General features: G+C 45.1%; 2 long non-coding RNA genes across 2 annotated transcripts in view; one reads left to right on the top strand and one right to left on the bottom strand.

Annotated features, from left to right (window-relative positions):
• Positions 1-19,674, top strand: part of LOC130284634 (uncharacterized) — a 42,359-nt gene that overhangs the window by 14,049 nt on the left and 8,636 nt on the right. The gene's annotated exons all lie outside the window — the stretch shown is intronic.
• LOC130284633 (uncharacterized) overlaps positions 728-19,674 on the bottom strand; it is a 53,585-nt gene continuing 34,638 nt past the window's right edge. Inside the window, exons 2-3 of the long non-coding RNA XR_008847104.1 lie at positions 1,154-1,303; positions 728-961 (exon numbers count right to left, since the gene is read on the bottom strand). This is a non-coding gene — a long non-coding RNA (uncharacterized LOC130284633). The remainder of the gene's footprint in view (positions 962-1,153; positions 1,304-19,674) is intronic.

Raw genomic sequence — 19,674 nt, 5'->3', positions numbered from 1 at the left:
GTTGCTGAGTTGCCCATAGCAACCAATCAGATCACTTTTTTTATTTTTTAATAAGGCCTCTGCAAAATGAAATAAGTGATCTGATTGGTTGCTATGGACAACTCAGCAACTTTTCCTCTGCACAGGTTTTGATAAATATCCCCCTGTAACTTAACTTTCCTGCGTTGTGAGTATTTGTTGTCTGGTTGTGCACAGTGGATCTACAGTGAAGTTAACTCCTGTTCTCGTGTTATCTACGTGTCTAGACTGAGATTATTGCAGATATACACATGGGTCCGGACATGCTGGCAGTGGATGTTCATGTAATGGTAAGTGTATGTGACTGCATGCAAATAAATGGTGGACACCCAGAGAGGAAGTCAGGTGGTAACTAGGCAACCTGACTTTATAATAACGAAAATCTGGACTATAACAAATAAATCTGGATCCTACAAGCATACAAAGCGTGGATTATAATAAATGTAGGCCGTTACCGCGGTGGAGTTAGACTTTAATTTAATTTCTCCTAAGCTAAATATGGGAAAATCCGCCATAAATAACCATTGGAAAAAACTTGGTATTGCTAAAAATGAAAATATTAAAGCCATATAAAACAGCTGACAGCTTCCATTATTAATACCGCAATATACCGAGTATTTATGCAAGATTGCTTGACTGAAATAACACCACCGAGAAGTAAAAGGAAGGCAATTTCAGAGGAAAAAAAAAAGATCTACCTCTGCCATTTTATTCGAGAAAGGGTCCATTAGCATTTAAATTACAGGACAGAAGAAAACCCAAAACCACTCTTAAATTTACATCACAAGATATGATTTCAAACCTTTTCACTCGGACAGAATAAATATTCACCGTCCGTACACAAATATCAAAGTTGTTTCTTCTGATTTATTGTGCCGTTGGGTAAAATTTGCACTTCTTTCACTAAAATGTTTTATTCTGGAAAAATGAAGGAAAATCATTTCTGAAAAAAAACAAAACATTTTTTTTTTTTAAATAAAAGCACCCCCATGCCCCCCGCCCACGCTTTCCCATCGTATCATGTCGGTGGGGTTATAATGGAATGTTTGAGCGTGCCGGTCTATACCGCCATTTGTAAAGCTGTCCTCTGATCTCACTTTCACAGCTGGGTGATCACTCTAATGGATACGCTCACCTCTTTGTTTTCGCCGCGCTCACGTTGTTTTTCTTTACAATTGTCACGTCAGGATGACAGCTCCTTTACTATGGGGTTCTCTCTCGGTTTGAAGGTAGCAATGAAATTTTTGTTAAATCTCCATTTCAAGCATCAAAGACGATCGGTCTTCTTGAGGGAAAAAAAACATGAACACATGTACAGTACGTGTAAAACAAAGTTAACGTCCTTGTGCTTTTGAGTAATAGATTGCTTACAGAAGTACTATGGGTTCTGGTTGTTTTTGCCTATATCATGCACACTTACTATTACTAGTCCTACAGCACAGATTGTTTTATTCCAGCACAGCCGCTTTACTAAGTTTCATTATTGTGACTCGGTCATATGATCACCAGCCTGACTTTCTAATGATTAATGTGTCAGTCCTGGTTTCTGACTTTCTGTGAATTACAGGATAACAGTCTCAACTACCAGATACCCTCCTACTTGCTCTCAGACCCCTCCCTCTCCAGCTCTATCTGTATACTGCTGCTATACTGTAACCTAAACCCCTACTGGGTTGATCTAAAGGAAGGCAAAAAACATGAGTCTGATGCCAATTGCCCCATGACATAGAAAAAATTCCTCCCCGACCCCGATATGGCATCAGAAGAAATCCCTGGATCAACATTCTATCCCATAAATCTAGTATACATAACCTCTAATGTTATTACTCTCTAGAAAAACACCCAGGCACCCCTTTGGAGGAGCCATCCCTCAACACCGCTAAACTACAACTACTCCAATCATGGGACAGAGTCTGTCCCATGATGGGAGTATTTGTAGAAGCGCAGGGATGAGGGACGGAACTTGTACATCCCCCGGCTGCTGGACAGGAGCTGAGGGGGCAGATACCACCGGGTCATTTTCCAGAGACCCGCTGCGATCCCCATTTATTAACTGTACAAGCCAGCGGTACATGCAGCTCCACTGCGCTTCCTGCTGGCTCCCGGCGGGGAATACTGTATACACTGTCACACTGTCATAATCCCTACCACCGGGAGATGGGAGCTCTGATTGGCTATTCACCAATCAGAGCTCCTGTCTCCTAGAGGCGGGGATTATGACTTATGAGAGCTGTATACAGGAGCCGGCAGGGAGTGCAGTGTAGCCGCATGTGGTGCCTGCTTGTGGATCACAGCGGGTCTCTGGAGAATGACCTGCTGCGATCTGCCCTTCAGCCCCTGGACTATAACTAAGTTTGTCCATGATGGGAGTAGTAGTCCTAATTGTCCCAAAAGAGTCCCGCAGCCAGGGGATGTGCAAATGCCGTCTCCCTCAGCACTGCGGTACTACAACTACTGTTGCAAATCCCCCGGCTGCAGGACTCTTTTGGGACAATTAGGACTACTACTCCCATAATGGACAGACTATGTTCATGATGTGTGTTATAGTCCAGGGGCTGAAGGGCAGATTGCAGCAGGTCATTCTTCAGACACCCGCTGCCATCCGCATTTATTAACTGTACAAGCCGGCGGCTCCACTGCGCTCCCCCTGGCTCCTGTATACAGCTCTCATAATTCATAATCCCCGCCTCCAGGAAACAGGAGCTCTGATTGGTGAATAGGTATTCACCAATCAGAGGGACGCATTTCATGATCCCAGCCGCTGGGAGACGGGAGCTCTGATTGGTGAATAGCTATTCACCAATCAGAGCTCCCACCTCCCGGCGGGGATTGTGAATTGTGAGAGCTGTATACAGGACCCAGCTGGGAGCGCAGTGGAGCCGCATGTGCTGCCGGCTTGTACAGTTAATAAATGCGGATCGCAGCGGGTCTCTGAAGAATGACCTGCTGCGATCAGCTCCTGTACTATAACTCCCATCATGGACAGAGTATGTCCCATGATGGGAGTAGTTGTAGTACAGCAGCGCTGAGGGATGGCACTTGCACATCCCCTGGCTGCGGGACTTTTAGGACTACTATTCCCATCATGGACAGACTCCGTCCATGATGGGAGTTATAACCAGTCCAGGGGCTGAGGTGCAGATCACAGCAGGTCATTCTCCAGAGACCCGCTGTGATCCACAGTTATAAACTGTACAAGCCGAAGGCACATGTGGCTCCACTGTCCTCCCCGCTGTCTCCTGTATATGCTGTTATAATTTATAATCCCCACTGCCGGGAGCGCTGATTGGTGAATAGCTATTCACCAATCAGAGCTCCTGTCTTCTGGCAGCGGGGATTATGAATTATGACAGCGTATATAGTATTCCCCACCTGGAGCCGTGGTGAGCGCAGTGGAGCTGCATGTGTCGCCAGTTTGTTAACTTAATAAATGAGGATTGCAGTGGGCCTCAGCAGAATGACCTGCTGCGATCTGCACCTAAGCCCCTGGACTATAACATAACGGAGTCTGTCCATGGTGGGAGTAGTAGTCCTAACTGTCCAAAAAGAGTCCCGCAGCCGAGGGATGTGCAAGTGCCATCCCTCAGCGCTGTGGTACTACAACGACTCCCATCATGCAACAGACTCTGTCCCATGATGGGAGTAGTAGTCCAAGGGCAGACGGACAGATTGAAAAGGGGTCTCACTCCTGAGACCACCTGCAACCTTTACTGATCCGCCCCCTGATGAAGTCATTAGGGGGCGGGGCTATACAGTCCAGGACTGACTCTGTTCTCATTATGCATTTTGCATAATGGGAACAGAGCCTTTCTTGCAGTGTGTTCCCAAATAGGGAGCCTCCAGCTGTTGATTAACTACAGCCCCCATGATGGGAGTTGTAGTTTAGCAACAATTGGAGGCTCCCTGTTCAGAAATATGCTGCATTATGTGCGCAAAAAATTTACTAACCCATATTTCTTGTTTTTCTTTTCTTCTCATTTCAGATATGTGAAGGACTACGTCAGATTCGGGGGATTGCGACGATGAGCAGTGTTTTTTTTTTTTATATATATAAAATGGTCAACAAGGGCAGTGGGGGAGTTTTTTTTTTTTTTAATAAAATATTTTTTCCAATTTGTCGTGTTTTTTATAATTGAATTTTTTCAGGCTTAGAATCCATCACTAAGCCGGGGCTTAGCGTGCGCCCTAAAAGCAGCTGGCGCTAACCCGCAATTATTACCCCGGTACCCACCACCACAGGGGTGCGGGAAAGAGCCGGAACCAACAGGCCCGGAGCATTAAAAATGGCGCTCCGGGGCCTAGGCGGTAACAGGCTGTATTAGGCTGGGGAGGGCCAGTAACAATGGTCCTCGCCCACCTCGGTGACGTCAGGCTGTTGCTGCTTGGTTGGTATCTGCTGATACTGAAAATAGGGGGAACCCTATGCATTTTTTTTCAAATAAATTAAAAAAACGTGTGTGGTTCCCCCTATTTTCAGTATCAGCCAGATACCAACTAAGCAGCAACAGCCTGAAGTTACCAGGGTGGGCGAGGACCGTTGTTACTGGCCCTCCCCAGCCTAAATACAGCCTGTTACCGCCTAGGCCCCGGAGCACCATTTTTAAAGTTCCGGGCCTGTTGTTAGTGGCTCTTCCCGGCACCCATGTGGCGGTTGGTACTGGGGTAATAGTTGGGGGTTAGCGCTAGTTGTTTTTGGCGCTAACGATATGCCCCGGCTTAGTGATGGATTCTGTCTACAAGATGGCTTCCACTACTAATCCTGAAAATTCAATTATAAAAACATGAAACATTGAAAAAAAAATATTTAAAAAAACACTCCCCCACAGCCCTCGTTAACCCTTTTATTGAAATTTTAAAAAGCGCTGGTCATCGTCGCAATCCACCGAATCGGCAGTCCTCTGCATTCACGTATCTGAAATGAGAAGAAAAGAAATACACGAAAAGTGGATAAGTACATTTTTGGCATTCTCCCTTGGGGAGAGCGCACATAATGCAATGTGTTCCTAAACAGGGAGCCTCCACTTGTTGATATCTGCCTACTGCATCCTGTATATACAGTCATCTGTAGACAGCTGTATATACAGGATAGCGCATAAAGACTTAACCCAGAACTGCTCAGCAGCAGCGTGTGTTAACTCTTTTTTTGCTGGGCTCTTGTATGGTATAGATGGGTACACTGTGCACCCCTATATAGTATACAGCTGGCAGAGGTAAATAGTGATGCTCTGCACCCTGTATACGTATATGCTATACATCACTCCTCACCTCCTTACACTATGTGGACCAGGCGCCCTGCATCAGACCCATGGAGAGGCAGTGAATAATTTGCCACAGGGTACAAAAATGGCTGTTTTTACATACCAGCAAAAACGCACGAAAAACTGACAAAATGCTGTGACAGTTTTTCTGGCGTTTTTGCTGGTGGACAAAAAACCTCAATGGAATCTGGGCCTCAAAGCAATAGAACAAAATCCCTGTGTCCCCTTTTCTTGTGAGGTGTAGATCAGGTGTACAAATAGAACTATGGGGAGATTTAGAACTTTATACAAAATTTATCATGTGGCTTGCACAAGTATGGTAAATTTGATGCAATTGCACCAAATTTAGACCAACCAAAATTATCTACAAAAAACTTCTACCTACACCAACATTGATAAATTTCCCCCTATGTCCAGGGCCGGTTTTAGACTAAGTGTGGCTCTGGGCAAAAATAAAAATGGGGCCCATGACCAAAGATCACCATGTTGAATTGTGTGGCATCTCAGCTGAAGGCCATAACACAAATGCATTATAGGGTCCAAATCTAAGCTATATAGGGGGAGATTTATGAAAACCTGTGCAGAGAATCAGTGGTGGAGTTGCCCACAGCAACCAATCAGAGGCCTTTTTAAAAATGAAAATAGCATCCTCTACATTGGCTTTTATAAATCTCCCCCATAGTTAAAACTTTTTGTTTAAAGCGCAACTGTCACATAAAAATAGGTCAATAACCTGTCAGCACAGCACAAGCCGATCACTGGTATACTGCAGCTATACATTTGCTTTGGCACTCCTTGTCTTCTATTCTGTAAAAATGACATTTATCTACAGATGCCAAAAGTCAGAGAGGCGTAGTCAGGGATCTGCAATCTTTTTTCCGACATCACAGCACTGCCCCGGCACCGCTCACTGACTGAGAAAGAAACAGAGCTGCGTGCCAGTCAGGCTGGGGCAGTGCTGTGATGCCTGAGAAGAGAGGCTTGCCAGCCCGGGGCATTGTAGATCCCTGACCACTCATCTCTGACTTTTGGCAACTGTGGGTAAAAGTATATTTTTACAGCATAGAAGACACAAAGTGGCAAAACAGAGAGATGGCTGCAGTATCCCAGTGATCAGCTCGTAGGCTGCAGTATACCAGTGATCAGCTCATAGGCCGCAGTATATCAGTGATCAGCTCATAGGCTGCAGTATACCAGTGATCAGCTCGTAGGCTGCAGTATCCCAGTGATCAGCTCCTAGGCCGCAGTATACCAGTGATCAGCTCGTAGGCCGCAGTATACCAGTGATCAGCTCATAGGTCGCAGTATACCAGTGATCAGCTTGTAGGCCGCAGTATATCAGTGATCAGCTCGTAGGCCGCAGTATACCAGTGATCAGCTCGTAGGCCACAGTATACCAGTGATCAGCTTGTAGGCCGGTATACCTGTGATTATCTCGTAGGCTGCAGTATATTAGTGATCAGCTCGTAGGCTGCATTATACCAGTGATCAGCTCGTAGGCCGCAGTATACCAGTGATCAGCCCGTAGGCCACAGTATACCAGTGATCAGGTCGTAGGTTGCAGTATATCAGTGATCAGCTCGTAGGCCGGTATACCTGTGATTAGCTCGTAGGCTGCAATATACTAGTGATCAGCTCGTAGGCTTCATTATAACAGTGATCAGCTCGTAGGCCGCAGTATACCAGTGATCAGCTCGTATGCTGCAGTATACTAGTGATCAGCTCGTAGGCCGCAGTATACCAGTGATCAGCCCGTAGGCCGCAGTATACCAGTGATCAGCTCGTAGGCTGCAGTATATCAGTGATCAGCTCGTAGGCCGCAGTAAAGCAGTGATCAGGTCGTAGGCTGCGGTATATCAGTGATCAGCTCGTAGGCTGCAGTATACTAGTGATCAGCTCGTAGGCTGCGTTATACCAGTGATCAGCTCATAGGCCGCAGTATACCAGTGATCAGCTCGTAGGCTGCAGTATATCAGTGATCAGCTCGTAGGCTGCAGTATACCAGTAATCAGCTCGTAGTCTGCAGTATATCAGTGATCAGCTCGTAGGCTGCAGTATACCAGTGATCAGCTCGTAGCCTGCAGTATACCAGCGATCAGCTCATAGGCCGCAGTATACCAGTGATCAGCTTGTAGGCTGCAGTATACCAGTGATCAGCTCGTAGGCTGCAGTATCCCAGTGATCAGCTCCTAGGCCGCAGTATACCAGTGATCAGCTCGTAGGCCGCAGTATACCAGTGATCAGCTCATAGGTCGCAGTATACCAGTGATCAGCTTGTAGGCCGCAGTATATCAGTGATCAGCTCGTAGGCCGCAGTATACCAGTGATCAACTCGTAGGCCACAGTATACCAGTGATCAGCTTGTAGGCCGGTATACCTGTGATTATCTCGTAGGCTGCAGTATACTAGTGATCAGCTCGTAGGCTGCATTATACCAGTGATCAGCTCATAGGTCGCAGTATACCAGTGATCAGCTTGTAGGCCGCAGTATATCAGTGATCAGCTCGTAGGCCGCAGTATACCAGTGATCAACTCGTAGGCCACAGTATACCAGTGATCAGCTTGTAGGCCGGTATACCTGTGATTATCTCGTAGGCTGCAGTATACTAGTGATCAGCTCGTAGGCTGCATTATACCAGTGATCAGCTCGTAGGCCGCAGTATACCAGTGATCAGCCCGTAGGCCGCAGTATACCAGTGATCAGGTCGTAGGTTGCAGTATATCAGTGATCAGTTCGTAGGCCGGTATACCTGTGATTAGCTCGTAGGCTGCAATATACTAGTGATCAGCTCGTAGGCTTCATTATAACAGTGATCAGCTCGTAGGCTGCAGTATACCAGTGATCAGCCCGTAGGCCGCAGTATACCAGTGATCAGCTCGTAGGCTGCAGTATATCAGTGATCAGCTCGTAGGCCGCAGTAAAGCAGTGATCAGGTCGTAGGCTGCGGTATATCAGTGATCAGCTCGTAGGCTGCAGTATACTAGTGATCAGCTCGTAGGCTGCGTTATACCAGTGATCAGCTCATAGACCGCAGTATACCAGTGATCAGCTCGTAGGCTGCAGTATATCAGTGATCAGCTCGTAGGCTGCAGTATACCAGTAATCAGCTCGTAGTCTGCAGTATACCAGTGATCAGCTCGTAGGCTGCAGTATACCAGTGATCAGCTCGTAGCCTGCAGTATACCAGCGATCAGCTCATAGGCCGCAGTATACCAGTGATCAGCTCGTAGGCTGCAGTATACCAGTGATCACCTCGTAGGCTGCAGTATACCAGTGATCAGCTCGTTGGCTGCAGTATACCAGTGATCAGCTCGTAGGCTGCAGTATACCAGTGATCAGCTCGTAGGCTGCAGTATACCAGTGATCAGCTCATAGGCCGCAGGATACCAGTGATCAGCTCGTAGGCCGTAGTATATCAGTGATCAGCTCGTAGGCTGCAGTATACCAGTGATCAGCTAGTAGGCTGCAGTATACCAGTGATCAGCTCGTAGGCTGCAGTATACCAGTGATCAGCTCGTAGGCTGCAGTATATCAGTGATCAGCTTGTAGGCTGCAGTATACCAGTGATCAGCTCGTAGGCCACAGTATACCAGTGATCAGCTCATAGGCTGCAGTATACCAGTGATCAGCTCGTAGGCTGCAGTATACCAGTGATCAGCTCGTAGGCTGCAGTATATCAGTGATCAGCTTGTAGGCTGCAGTATACCAGTGATCAGCTCGTAGGCCACAGTATACCAGTGATCAGCTCATAGGCTGCAGTATACCAGTGATCAGCTCGTAGGCTGTAGTATACCAGTGATCAGCTCGTAGGCTGCAGTATATCAGTGATCAGCTCATAGGCTGCAGTATACCAGTGATCACCTCGTAAGCTGCAGTAAATCAGTGATCAGCTCGTAGGCCGCAGTATACCAGTGATCACCTCGCAGGCTGCAGTATACCAGTGATCAGCTCGTAGGCAGCAGTATACCAGTGATCACCTCGTAGGCTGCAGTATACCAGTGATCACCTTGTAGGCTGCAGTATACCAGTGATCAGCTCGTAGGCTGCAGTATACCAGTGATCACCTCGTAGGCCGCAGTATACCAATGATCACCTCGTAGGCTGCTGTATACCAGTGATCAGCTCGTAGGTTGCAGTATACCAGTGATCACCTTGTAAGCTGCAGCATACCAGTGATCAGCTCGTAGGCCGCAGTATACCAGTGATCACCTCGTAGGCTGTGCTGATGGTTATGGACTTATTATCATGCGACAGTTGCACTTTAACCATTAAGATAAATCAGACCCTAAAACACTCCTGTATTGTGGCCATGTTAGAGCAGCTCTCACCTGATCAGAAGCAGTCACAGAATACAGGACTATTAAATCCAGTGACCACAGGGGGCGTCTTCTCTGATTGTATATGTTCTCATTCCCATCCAGCCCAGGCAATTATGATGATGTCTCCTGATGACTAAAGACTATACCAAGACATCTGTGGCCCCTTCTGCAGTCTACCCAAAACTCTATAGTAACACAACCCCCATCCTTTACACGGACAACCTGCTGTGCTTGCTGCTGCCCCATTACCATGTCTACAGCATACCTAGGGGACAGTGTAACAATCTAATCGGTAGGATCCAACCACATGAACCCATGTCACTCCATTCATTCTCTATGGGGTCTACATACATGTGAGTGCAGCGATCAGCAATGTTTATAAGTCCCATAGAGAACAAATGGAGCTGCAGGTGATCATGTGCTGCTGCTCCATTCAATTGGGGGACAAGGGACCTCTCTTCTCATGATCGGTGGTGGTCCCAGGGGTCAGGTCTCACTGATCAGATATTCTGTGTATTGGTGATGACCTTTGGTGTACAGACCCCAGACTGGACCAAAAGACCCTTTCCCCTCCACACATTGCTCCCCATGGCCCTCTCTCATATATACTTTTCTGTATGACCCCATATCTCCCATATACTGCTCCGTATGTCCCCTATCTCACATATATACTGCTCCGTATGTCCCCCCAACTCACATATACTATTCTGTATGACCCCGTATTTCACATATACACTGCTCCCTATGACCTCCTATCACATATATACTGCTCCCTATGACCTCCTATCACATATATACTGCTCCCTATGACCTCCTATCACATATATACTGCTCCCTATGACCTCCTATCACATATATACTGCTCCCTATGACCTCCTATCACATATATACTGCTCCCTATGACCTCCTATCACATATATACTGCTCCCTATGACCTCCTATCTCACATATACTGTTCTGTATGACCCCGTATTTCACATATATACTGCTCCCTATGACCTCCTATCATATTCTGTATATACTGCTCCCTATGAGCTCCTATCATATTCTGTATATACTGCTCCCTATGACCCCCTATCACATATTTACTGCTCCCTATGACCCCTATCACATATTTACTGCTCCCTATGACCCCTATCACATATTTACTGCTCCCTTTGACCCCTTATCACATATACTGCTCCTTATGACCCCTATCACATATTTACTGCTCCCTATGACCCCCTATCACATATACTGCTCCTTATGACCCCCTATCACATATTTACTGCTCCCTATGACCCCCTATCACATATTTGCTGCTCCCTATGACCCCCTATCACATATTTACTGCTCCCTATGACCCCTATCACATATTTACTGTTCTCTATGACCCCCTATCACATATTTACTGCTCCCTATGACCCCCTATCACATATATTGCTCCTTATGACCCCTATCACATATTTACTGCTCCCTATGACCCCCTATCACATATACTGCTCCTTATGACCCCCTATCACATATTTACTGCTCCCTATGACCCCCTATCACATATTTACTGCTCTCTATGACCCCCTATCACATATTTACTGCTCCCTATGACCCCTATCACATATTTACTGCTCCCTATGACCCCCTATCACATATACTGCTCCTTATGGCCCCCTTCCCCCATTATACACTGCTTCCAATGCTCCTCATATACTGCTACCTATACCCCATATATTGCTAACTTTACCCCCTATATACAGTTTATATGCCCCTCATCACATGTACTGGTCTCCCCACCTTCCTCACGGCCCCCTCCTCCCATGCTTTTCCCTATTACCCCCTCCTCCTCCTCTTTGTACACTGTATGGTAAAGGACCTGCGATGGCATCATCAGGAAGGTCCTTTACCATACAGTGTGAGTGTCAATTCTGCACTGGGGGCTCTCTGAAGCCCGGGCTCCCACAGGGTCACTCTCACATTACTTTAGTATGCTGCAATTTGCATAAAACCGCAGCATTTTTGCCGCAATTTTGCGCAAATCATGGTATAATGCAGTAATGTTCCTAGAGTTCAGGGGGCCCTTTCGGACATGGGGGCCCTGGGCAATTGCCCAGGTTGCCCCCCCCCCCCTAAAACCGGCCCTGCCTATGTCATTGTCACAAGCCTCTATGCCTTTTTTGATACATCCCTTGATTTCCAGATAGAAAAGTCCAGATATATAACATGTGGATCAGATCTATAACTGACCTCCTCATAGAAGCTGATCAGATTAGTCTGACAGGACTGAACTCGCATGAACCCCCATGTTGTTGCTTTGTCAGAAGGTTATTTTCATAAAAATATTCCAGAATAGCCTCTCCCAGAAAACCCTCAAAAATCCTACCCACAGCAGATGTTAAACTTACAGGCCTGTAGTCCCCAGGATACAGTTTTGATCCCTTTTTTTACACATTGGGGGGAGATTTATCAAAACCTGTGCAGAGGAAAAGTTAACAAGTTGCCCATAGCAACCAATCAGATCGCTACTTTCCTCAAAGAGGTATTTTCAAAAATTAGAGGCAAACTGATGGGTTGCTATGGGCAACTGGTCAACTTTTCCTCAGCACATGTTTTGGTAAATCTCCCCCAATGTTTTTCTTGCTGCATTTTATTTATTTATTTTGTTTGCTTGTTTTTTTGTTTGTTTTTGCAATGATTTTTCCCAAATCTCGACACAAGGAAGAAGTGGGGTGGATGGAGAAGGGAAGAGTAAAAAAGGGAAGGAAGGAGAAGCAAGAGGGGGAAAATGGAGGAGGGGAGGAAGGAGGGGGAGGAAGAAGAGGAGAATGGAGGAGAGAAGGAAGGAAAGAAGAAAGGAAGGAGAAAGGAAGGGAAGAGTGGAAGAAAGGAAAGAAGGAGAAGAAAGAGGGGGAAAATGGAGGGGAGGAAGGATGGAGGGGGAGGAAGAAGAGGAGAATGGAGGAGAGAAGGAAGGAAAGAAGAAAGGAAGGAGAAAGGAAGGGAAGAGTGGAAGAAAGGAAAGAAGGAGAAGAAAGAAGCGAGGGAAGAAATAGATATTACATGGATATAGGGGGGTATTTATCAAAGGACTTATGTGTTTTTTTTCACGTAAATTTGGCGCAATGCTTTGGCGCAGTGTCTTTTTGTGCCAAAGTTTGGCACATCTTCTCCACTGTCATTTTTACAACTTTCTCAAAATCACACGGTCCTGTGTTTGATTTTAACTTTAGTCAGTAATTCATCATATCCACCAATTGATCTTTGGCGCATTTTTGCGCATTTAGGTTTTTTTTTTTGGCGCAAATCACCGCCAATAAATTTTGCACATGGAAAACACACTTACCAATGTCAGAAAATGCATCAAAATACATAAAAAATAAATAAATTGTGAAAGCAGCGACGCCTCCGGGGCTGCTCAATACTATCCTGCGACATAGTTGTCTCTAAGGGACCTTCACCCTCCGTTGAGCCAGCACTGGACATGGCCACACAGGTTCAGGAAAGATAATCACTAAAGCAGTGGTCTCCAACCTGCAGACCTCCAGATGTTGCAAAACTACAACTCCCAGCATGCCGGACAGCCAACCGCTGTCCGGGCATGCTGGGAATTGTAGTTTTGCAACATCTGGAGGTCCGCAGGTTGAAGACCACTGCACTAAAGTAACCCAAAAAAAAAAAAAACTACTCAAGTTGAAAATAAAATCCATTTCACGTGTGGCTATAAACCCCACAAAAGAAAATAACTCGTCGCTTGCTGATATAAGGCAGGAGGGACTCCGAAATGGCTGCTCTACAGGGTAAAATACGCTGTCCTGTGTGGCGGTAAGTTTTGCGTAAAAGGCGCTGTGAAGAGCTGATTTCAACATTTGAGCCAAAATTACTAACAACTTGCACCAAATGATAAATTTGGTGCATGTCCACGAAAACCAAAGTGACAAAAAAAAAAGGGTAAAAAGAAACTGTAAACAGGCAAAATTGATAAATACCCCCCAATATTCCTTTGTCTTTACATTTTTCACATAGTGTTAATGGTTCTACAAAAAATCTTTTTAAAGCTCTTTTTAGGGGAAGAAACTGTCTTCAGACAGAAAACATTGTGTTGCCAGGAGACATAAGACTTTATTAAGTTTAAATCTTTTACATTGATTCCTTGTGGGGAAATAAAGCCTTTTTCCTAAACTCACAATGAGCAGTGGCTTAAAATCGATTTCTGACAATCTCCTCCTGATGACCGGGCACCATTTTGTCAATCGTCTGTCTTCGCTCATCTGTCTGGAGGGTAACGTTCCGCATTATGAGCCCCCCCACCTCCCTTCTGCACCTTCCATTTTCTTTACATATTTAGAAGCTTTTGCACATTTTTACGTATCCTGTAAATTGTCTCCTGCAATGAAACTCAACTTGTAACACTTTTAAGTAATACATTTTCTGTTGATGAAATGTACCAGCTATGGTTCAGATGTGTAGAAATTATAAATAAAAAATATTTATGTGAACCAGTCCTCAAAAGCACAGGGGAGAGAAAAAGGAAAAGACTAGTGGAGATGGGATCCAAGAAATGGTCTTTATTATATAAAAAGGATATATATGGCCAATCGCCTAGCAGGGCCCTTGCTAAAGGCGAATGGAATATACTGGGTAAAAAATAGATATAATAAAAAATACAGAATATAGTAGGATTAAAATGAGATAAATATGATGGGTAAGTAGCACCAAAGAAAATTCATTAATTAAATATCTGCTGCATACAGTGGCGTTGCTAGGGTTGGTGTCACCCGGTGCGGTAGAAAATGGTGTCACCCCCATACCTCCCCCCTCCCCCCAGTAAGTTTTTAGCCTGTTGTGACAGACACCACTGTTGTAGCGCATTGTGAGAAATTCCAGTATAATAATCAGATATACCAGTTGCCACAGAATGGGAAAGTGTTAAAGAAGTTTTCACCATTTAAATATACAGCTCCCAGAATTACTTTAAGGGGTACTCCACTGGAAAACATTTACTTTTATATCAACTGGTGCCAGAAAGTTAAACAGATTTTTAAATTACTTCTATTTAAAATCTTAATACTTACAGTACTTATAAGCTGGTGTATGCTCCACAGGAAGTTGCGTAGTTCTTTCCAATCTGACCACAGTGCTATTTGCTGACACCTCTGTCCATGTCAGGAACTGTCCAGAGCAGGATAGGTTTGCTATGGGGATTTGCTCCTACTATGGACAGTTCTTGACATGGACAGAGGTGTCAGCACAGAGCACTGTGGTCAGACAGAAAATAAATTAAAAAAGAAAATAACTTCCTGTGAATCGCTTATACAGCTGCTAATACGTACTGGAAGGATTAAGATTTTTAAATAGAAGTAATTTACAAATCTGTTTAACTTTGTAGCACCAGCTGATTAAAATTTTTTTTTTCCAGTAGAGTACCCCTTTGAGCAGTGGTGAGGTTATGCTGGGAGTTGTAGTTTCACTGACCTAACTGTAGAACTGACAAGTGACTACAGCTCTGATAGGACACAGAGAGGAGAATACACAATGATATCAGTGACTACAGGTGACGTCTTCTCTATAGTCTTCCCTTATCTAATTCAGATGGTACATACCGCCTGGTCCAGCTAAATCTTCTCTCTGCAGAATGTGACGCCCAGACGTCTCCTCACTATGTCAGCGCATTCTCATCCTCTATATGAAAACAATAATTATTATAAACCTGCCAGACACTGTATCCTCTAAATATAATACTACTATACACTATACTCTTTCATTATAAACCTTCCATACACCGTACCCACTGAATATAATACTACCACACACTGTACACTCTGAATATAATACCAACACATACTGTACACTCTGAATATAAATCTGCCACATACTGTACCCCTGAATATACCGCCACACACTGTACCCACTGAATATAATACTACCACACACTGTACATTCTGAATATAATACCAACACATACTGTACCCTCTGAATATAAATCTGCCACATACTGTACCCCTGAATATAATACCGCCACACACTATACCCTCTGAATATAATACTACCACAAACTGCGCCCTCTGAATATAATACTACCACAAACTGCGCCCTCTGAAAATAAATCTGCCACATACTGTACCCTCTGAATATAAATCTGCCACATACTGTACACCTGAATATAAATCTGCCACATACTGTACCCCTGAATATAATACCGCCACATACTGTACCATCGGAATATAATACTACCACCCACTGCACCCTCTGAATATAATACTTAGAGATGAGCAAACTACAGTAAATTCAACTCGTCACAAACTTCTCTGCTCGGCAGTTGATGACTTATCCTGCATAAATTAGTTCAGCTCTCAGGTGCTCCGGTGGGCTGAAAAAGGTGGATACAGACCTAGGAGACTCTTTCCTAGGACTGTATCCACCTTTTTCAGCCCACCGGAGTACCCGAAGGCTGAACTAATTTACGCAGGATAAGTCATCAACTGCCGAGCCGAGAAGTTAGTGACGAATCGAATTTACTGTGAGTTCGCTCATCTCTAATAATACTACCACAAACTGCGCCCTCTGAATATAATACTACCACAAACTGCGCCCTCTGAATATAACGTTGCCATACACTGCCCCCTCTGAATATAATACCACAACCGCAGTAACACCCCTCAACATCCGTTAGCTGATGCTATTACCACGGGAGGGGGGTATTGGTGGTGTTGCTAGTGGATGATAGGGGTGCTACTACTGGGGGGGGTGTTGCTGGAGGATGATGAGGGTGCTACTGGCCATCCCCCCTGGCAGTATCACCCCCATCATCCATCGGCAGGATCATCCTCCTGGCAGGAGCACCTCCATCATCCACCATCAGGATATGTTGATGGAGGTGCTGCTGGGGGGGTGTTGCTGGTGGATGATGAGGGTGCTACTGCCAGGGGGGGGAGCATTAGGTAGGCAGCAGTGCCCCCACATTAGGTAGGTCGCAGTTTCCCCACATTAGGTAGCATCTATTCCCCACATTAGGCAGCATAGATTCCCCACATTTGGTACCAGTGCCCCCACATTAGGTAGGTCGCAGTTTCCCCACATTAGGTAGCATCTATTCCCCACATTAGGCAGCATAGATTCCCCACATTTGGTACCAGTTCCCCCACATTAGGTAGGTACCAGTTATCCCACATTAGGTAGCAATTTCCCCACATTAGGTAGCAATTTCTCCACATTAGGTAGCACAGATTCCCCACATAAGGTAGCATAGACTTCCCACATTTGGTAGCACAGATTCCCCACATTAGGTAGCATAGACTCTGCACATTTGGTAGTAGTTTCCCCACATTAGGCCGCAGGTTCCCTTGCAGGTTCCCCATAATGGGTCAAAGTCTCCCCACAATAGATCGCTGGTTATTCCCCCCCCCCCCCCCACACACACACACACACACACACACACAAAAAACACATACAACACAGAGAGACAAACACACACACACACAAAGTCAGAGAGACACACTCACAGACAGACACACACACAGAGTCACACACACACTCAGAGAGTCACACAAACACACACAGTCACATACACACACAGTCACACACACAGAGTCACACACACAGTCACACACACACAGTCACACACAAGCATAGATAGAGACAGAGAGACAGACATACACACTCACCCATCCATCGCAGCGATCCTTCTCACCGGGCGCCGTGCGAGTGACGTAACTCACGTCCTCCTGCGCGGCCATGCGGTGTGACGTCAGGCCGGCGCAGACGTGGGAGCGGAGGACGGGCACAGTGCTGGTGAAGGTGCGGGGGAGGGGGGGGGGTGATGACGGACGGGCGCAGAGTGAAGGTGAAAGAGGGGGGGGGGGGTGATGACGGACGGCCGCACCGCTCACACAGCGCAGGGGGGGGGGGGGGGGGGGGGGGTGCTGACGGATGGGAGGCCGGTCGGGCACAGATGGGGGGGGGGGGGTGCTGCGGAGCGTCTTGGTGTCACCCCATTAGGTTGGTGTCACCCGGTGCGGGCCGCACCCCCCGCACCCGGGTCGCAACGCCGCTGATGACCGGGCACCATTTTGTCAATCGTCTGTCTTCGCTCATCTGTCTGGAGGGTAACGTTCCGCATTATGAGCCCCCCCACCTCCCTTCTGCACCTTCCATTTTCTTTACATATTTAGAAGCTTTTGCACATTTTTACGTATCCTGTAAATTGTCTCCTGCAATGAAACTCAACTTGTAACACTTTTAAGTAATACATTTTCTGTTGATGAAATGTACCAGCTATGGTTCAGATGTGTAGAAATTATAAATAAAAAATATTTATGTGAACCAGTCCTCAAAAGCACAGGGGAGAGAAAAAGGAAAAGACTAGTGGAGATGGGATCCAAGAAATGGTCTTTATTATATAAAAAGGATATATATGGCCAATCGCCTAGCAGGGCCCTTGCTAAAGGCGAATGGAATATACTGGGTAAAAAATAGATATAATAAAAAATACAGAATATAGTAGGATTAAAATGAGATAAATATGATGGGTAAGTAGCACCAAAGAAAATTCATTAATTAAATATCTGCTGCATACAGTGGCGTTGCTAGGGTTGGTGTCACCCGGTGCGGTAGAAAATGGTGTCACCCCCATACCTCCCCCCTCCCCCCAGTAAGTTTTTAGCCTGTTGTGACAGACACCACTGTTGTAGCGCATTGTGAGAAATTCCAGTATAATAATCAGATATACCAGTTGCCACAGAATGGGAAAGTGTTAAAGAAGTTTTCACCATTTAAATATACAGCTCCCAGAATTACTTTAAGGGGTACTCCACTGGAAAACATTTACTTTTATATCAACTGGTGCCAGAAAGTTAAACAGATTTTTAAATTACTTCTATTTAAAATCTTAATACTTACAGTACTTATAAGCTGGTGTATGCTCCACAGGAAGTTGCGTAGTTCTTTCCAATCTGACCACAGTGCTATTTGCTGACACCTCTGTCCATGTCAGGAACTGTCCAGAGCAGGAGAGGTTTGCTATGGGGATTTGCTCCTACTATAGACAGTTCTTGACATGGACAGAGGTGTCAGCACAGAGCACTGTGGTCAGACAGAAAATAAATTAAAAAAGAAAATAACTTCCTGTGAATCGCTTATACAGCAGCTAATAAGTACTGGAAGGATTAAGATTTTTAAATAGAAGTAATTTACAAATCTGTTTAACTTTGTAGCACCAGTTGATTAAAAAAAATGTTTTCCAGTAGAGTACCCCTTTATGCAGTGGTGAGGTTATGCTGGGAGTTGTAGTTTCACTGACCATAACTGTAGAACTGACAAGCGACTACAGCTCTGATGTAGAGAGGAGAATGTACAATGATATCAGTGACGTCTTCTCTATAGTCTTCCCTTATCTAATTCAGATGGTACATACCGCCTGGTCCAGCTAAAACTTCTGTCTGTAGAATGTGACGCCCAGACGTCTCCTCACTATGTCAGCGGATTCTCATCCTCTATATGAAAACAATTATTATTATAAACCTGCCAGACACTGTATCCTCTAAATATAATACTACTATACACTATACTCTTTGATTATAAACCTTCCATACACCATACCCACTGAATATAATAATACCACACACTGTACATTCTGAATATAATACCATCACATACTGTACTCTCTGAATATAATACTACCATATACTGTACCCTCTGAATATAAATCTGCCACATACTGTACCCTCTGAATATAATACTATCACATACTGTACCCTCTGAATATAATACTACCATATACTGTACCCTCTGAATATAAATCTGCCACATACTGTACCCCTGAATATAATACTATCACATACTGTACCCTCTGAATATAATACTACCATATACTGTACCCTCTGAATATAAATCTGCCACATACTGTACCCTCTGAATATAATACCAACACATACTGTACACTCTGAATATATTACTACCACCCACTGCGCCCTCTGAATATAATACTTAGAGATGAGCAAACTACAGTAAATTCAACTCGTCACAAACTTCTCGGCTCAGGCAGTTGATGGACTTATCCTGCTAAATTAGTTCAGCCTTTCAGGTGCTCCGTGGGCTGGAAAAGGTGGAT

Source organism: Hyla sarda, chromosome 8, assembly GCF_029499605.1.
Source record: "Hyla sarda isolate aHylSar1 chromosome 8, aHylSar1.hap1, whole genome shotgun sequence".
NCBI lineage: Eukaryota > Metazoa > Chordata > Amphibia > Anura > Hylidae > Hyla > Hyla sarda.
Note: the sequence above shows the minus strand (reverse complement) of the source record. Positions and strands in the feature narration are given on the sequence as shown.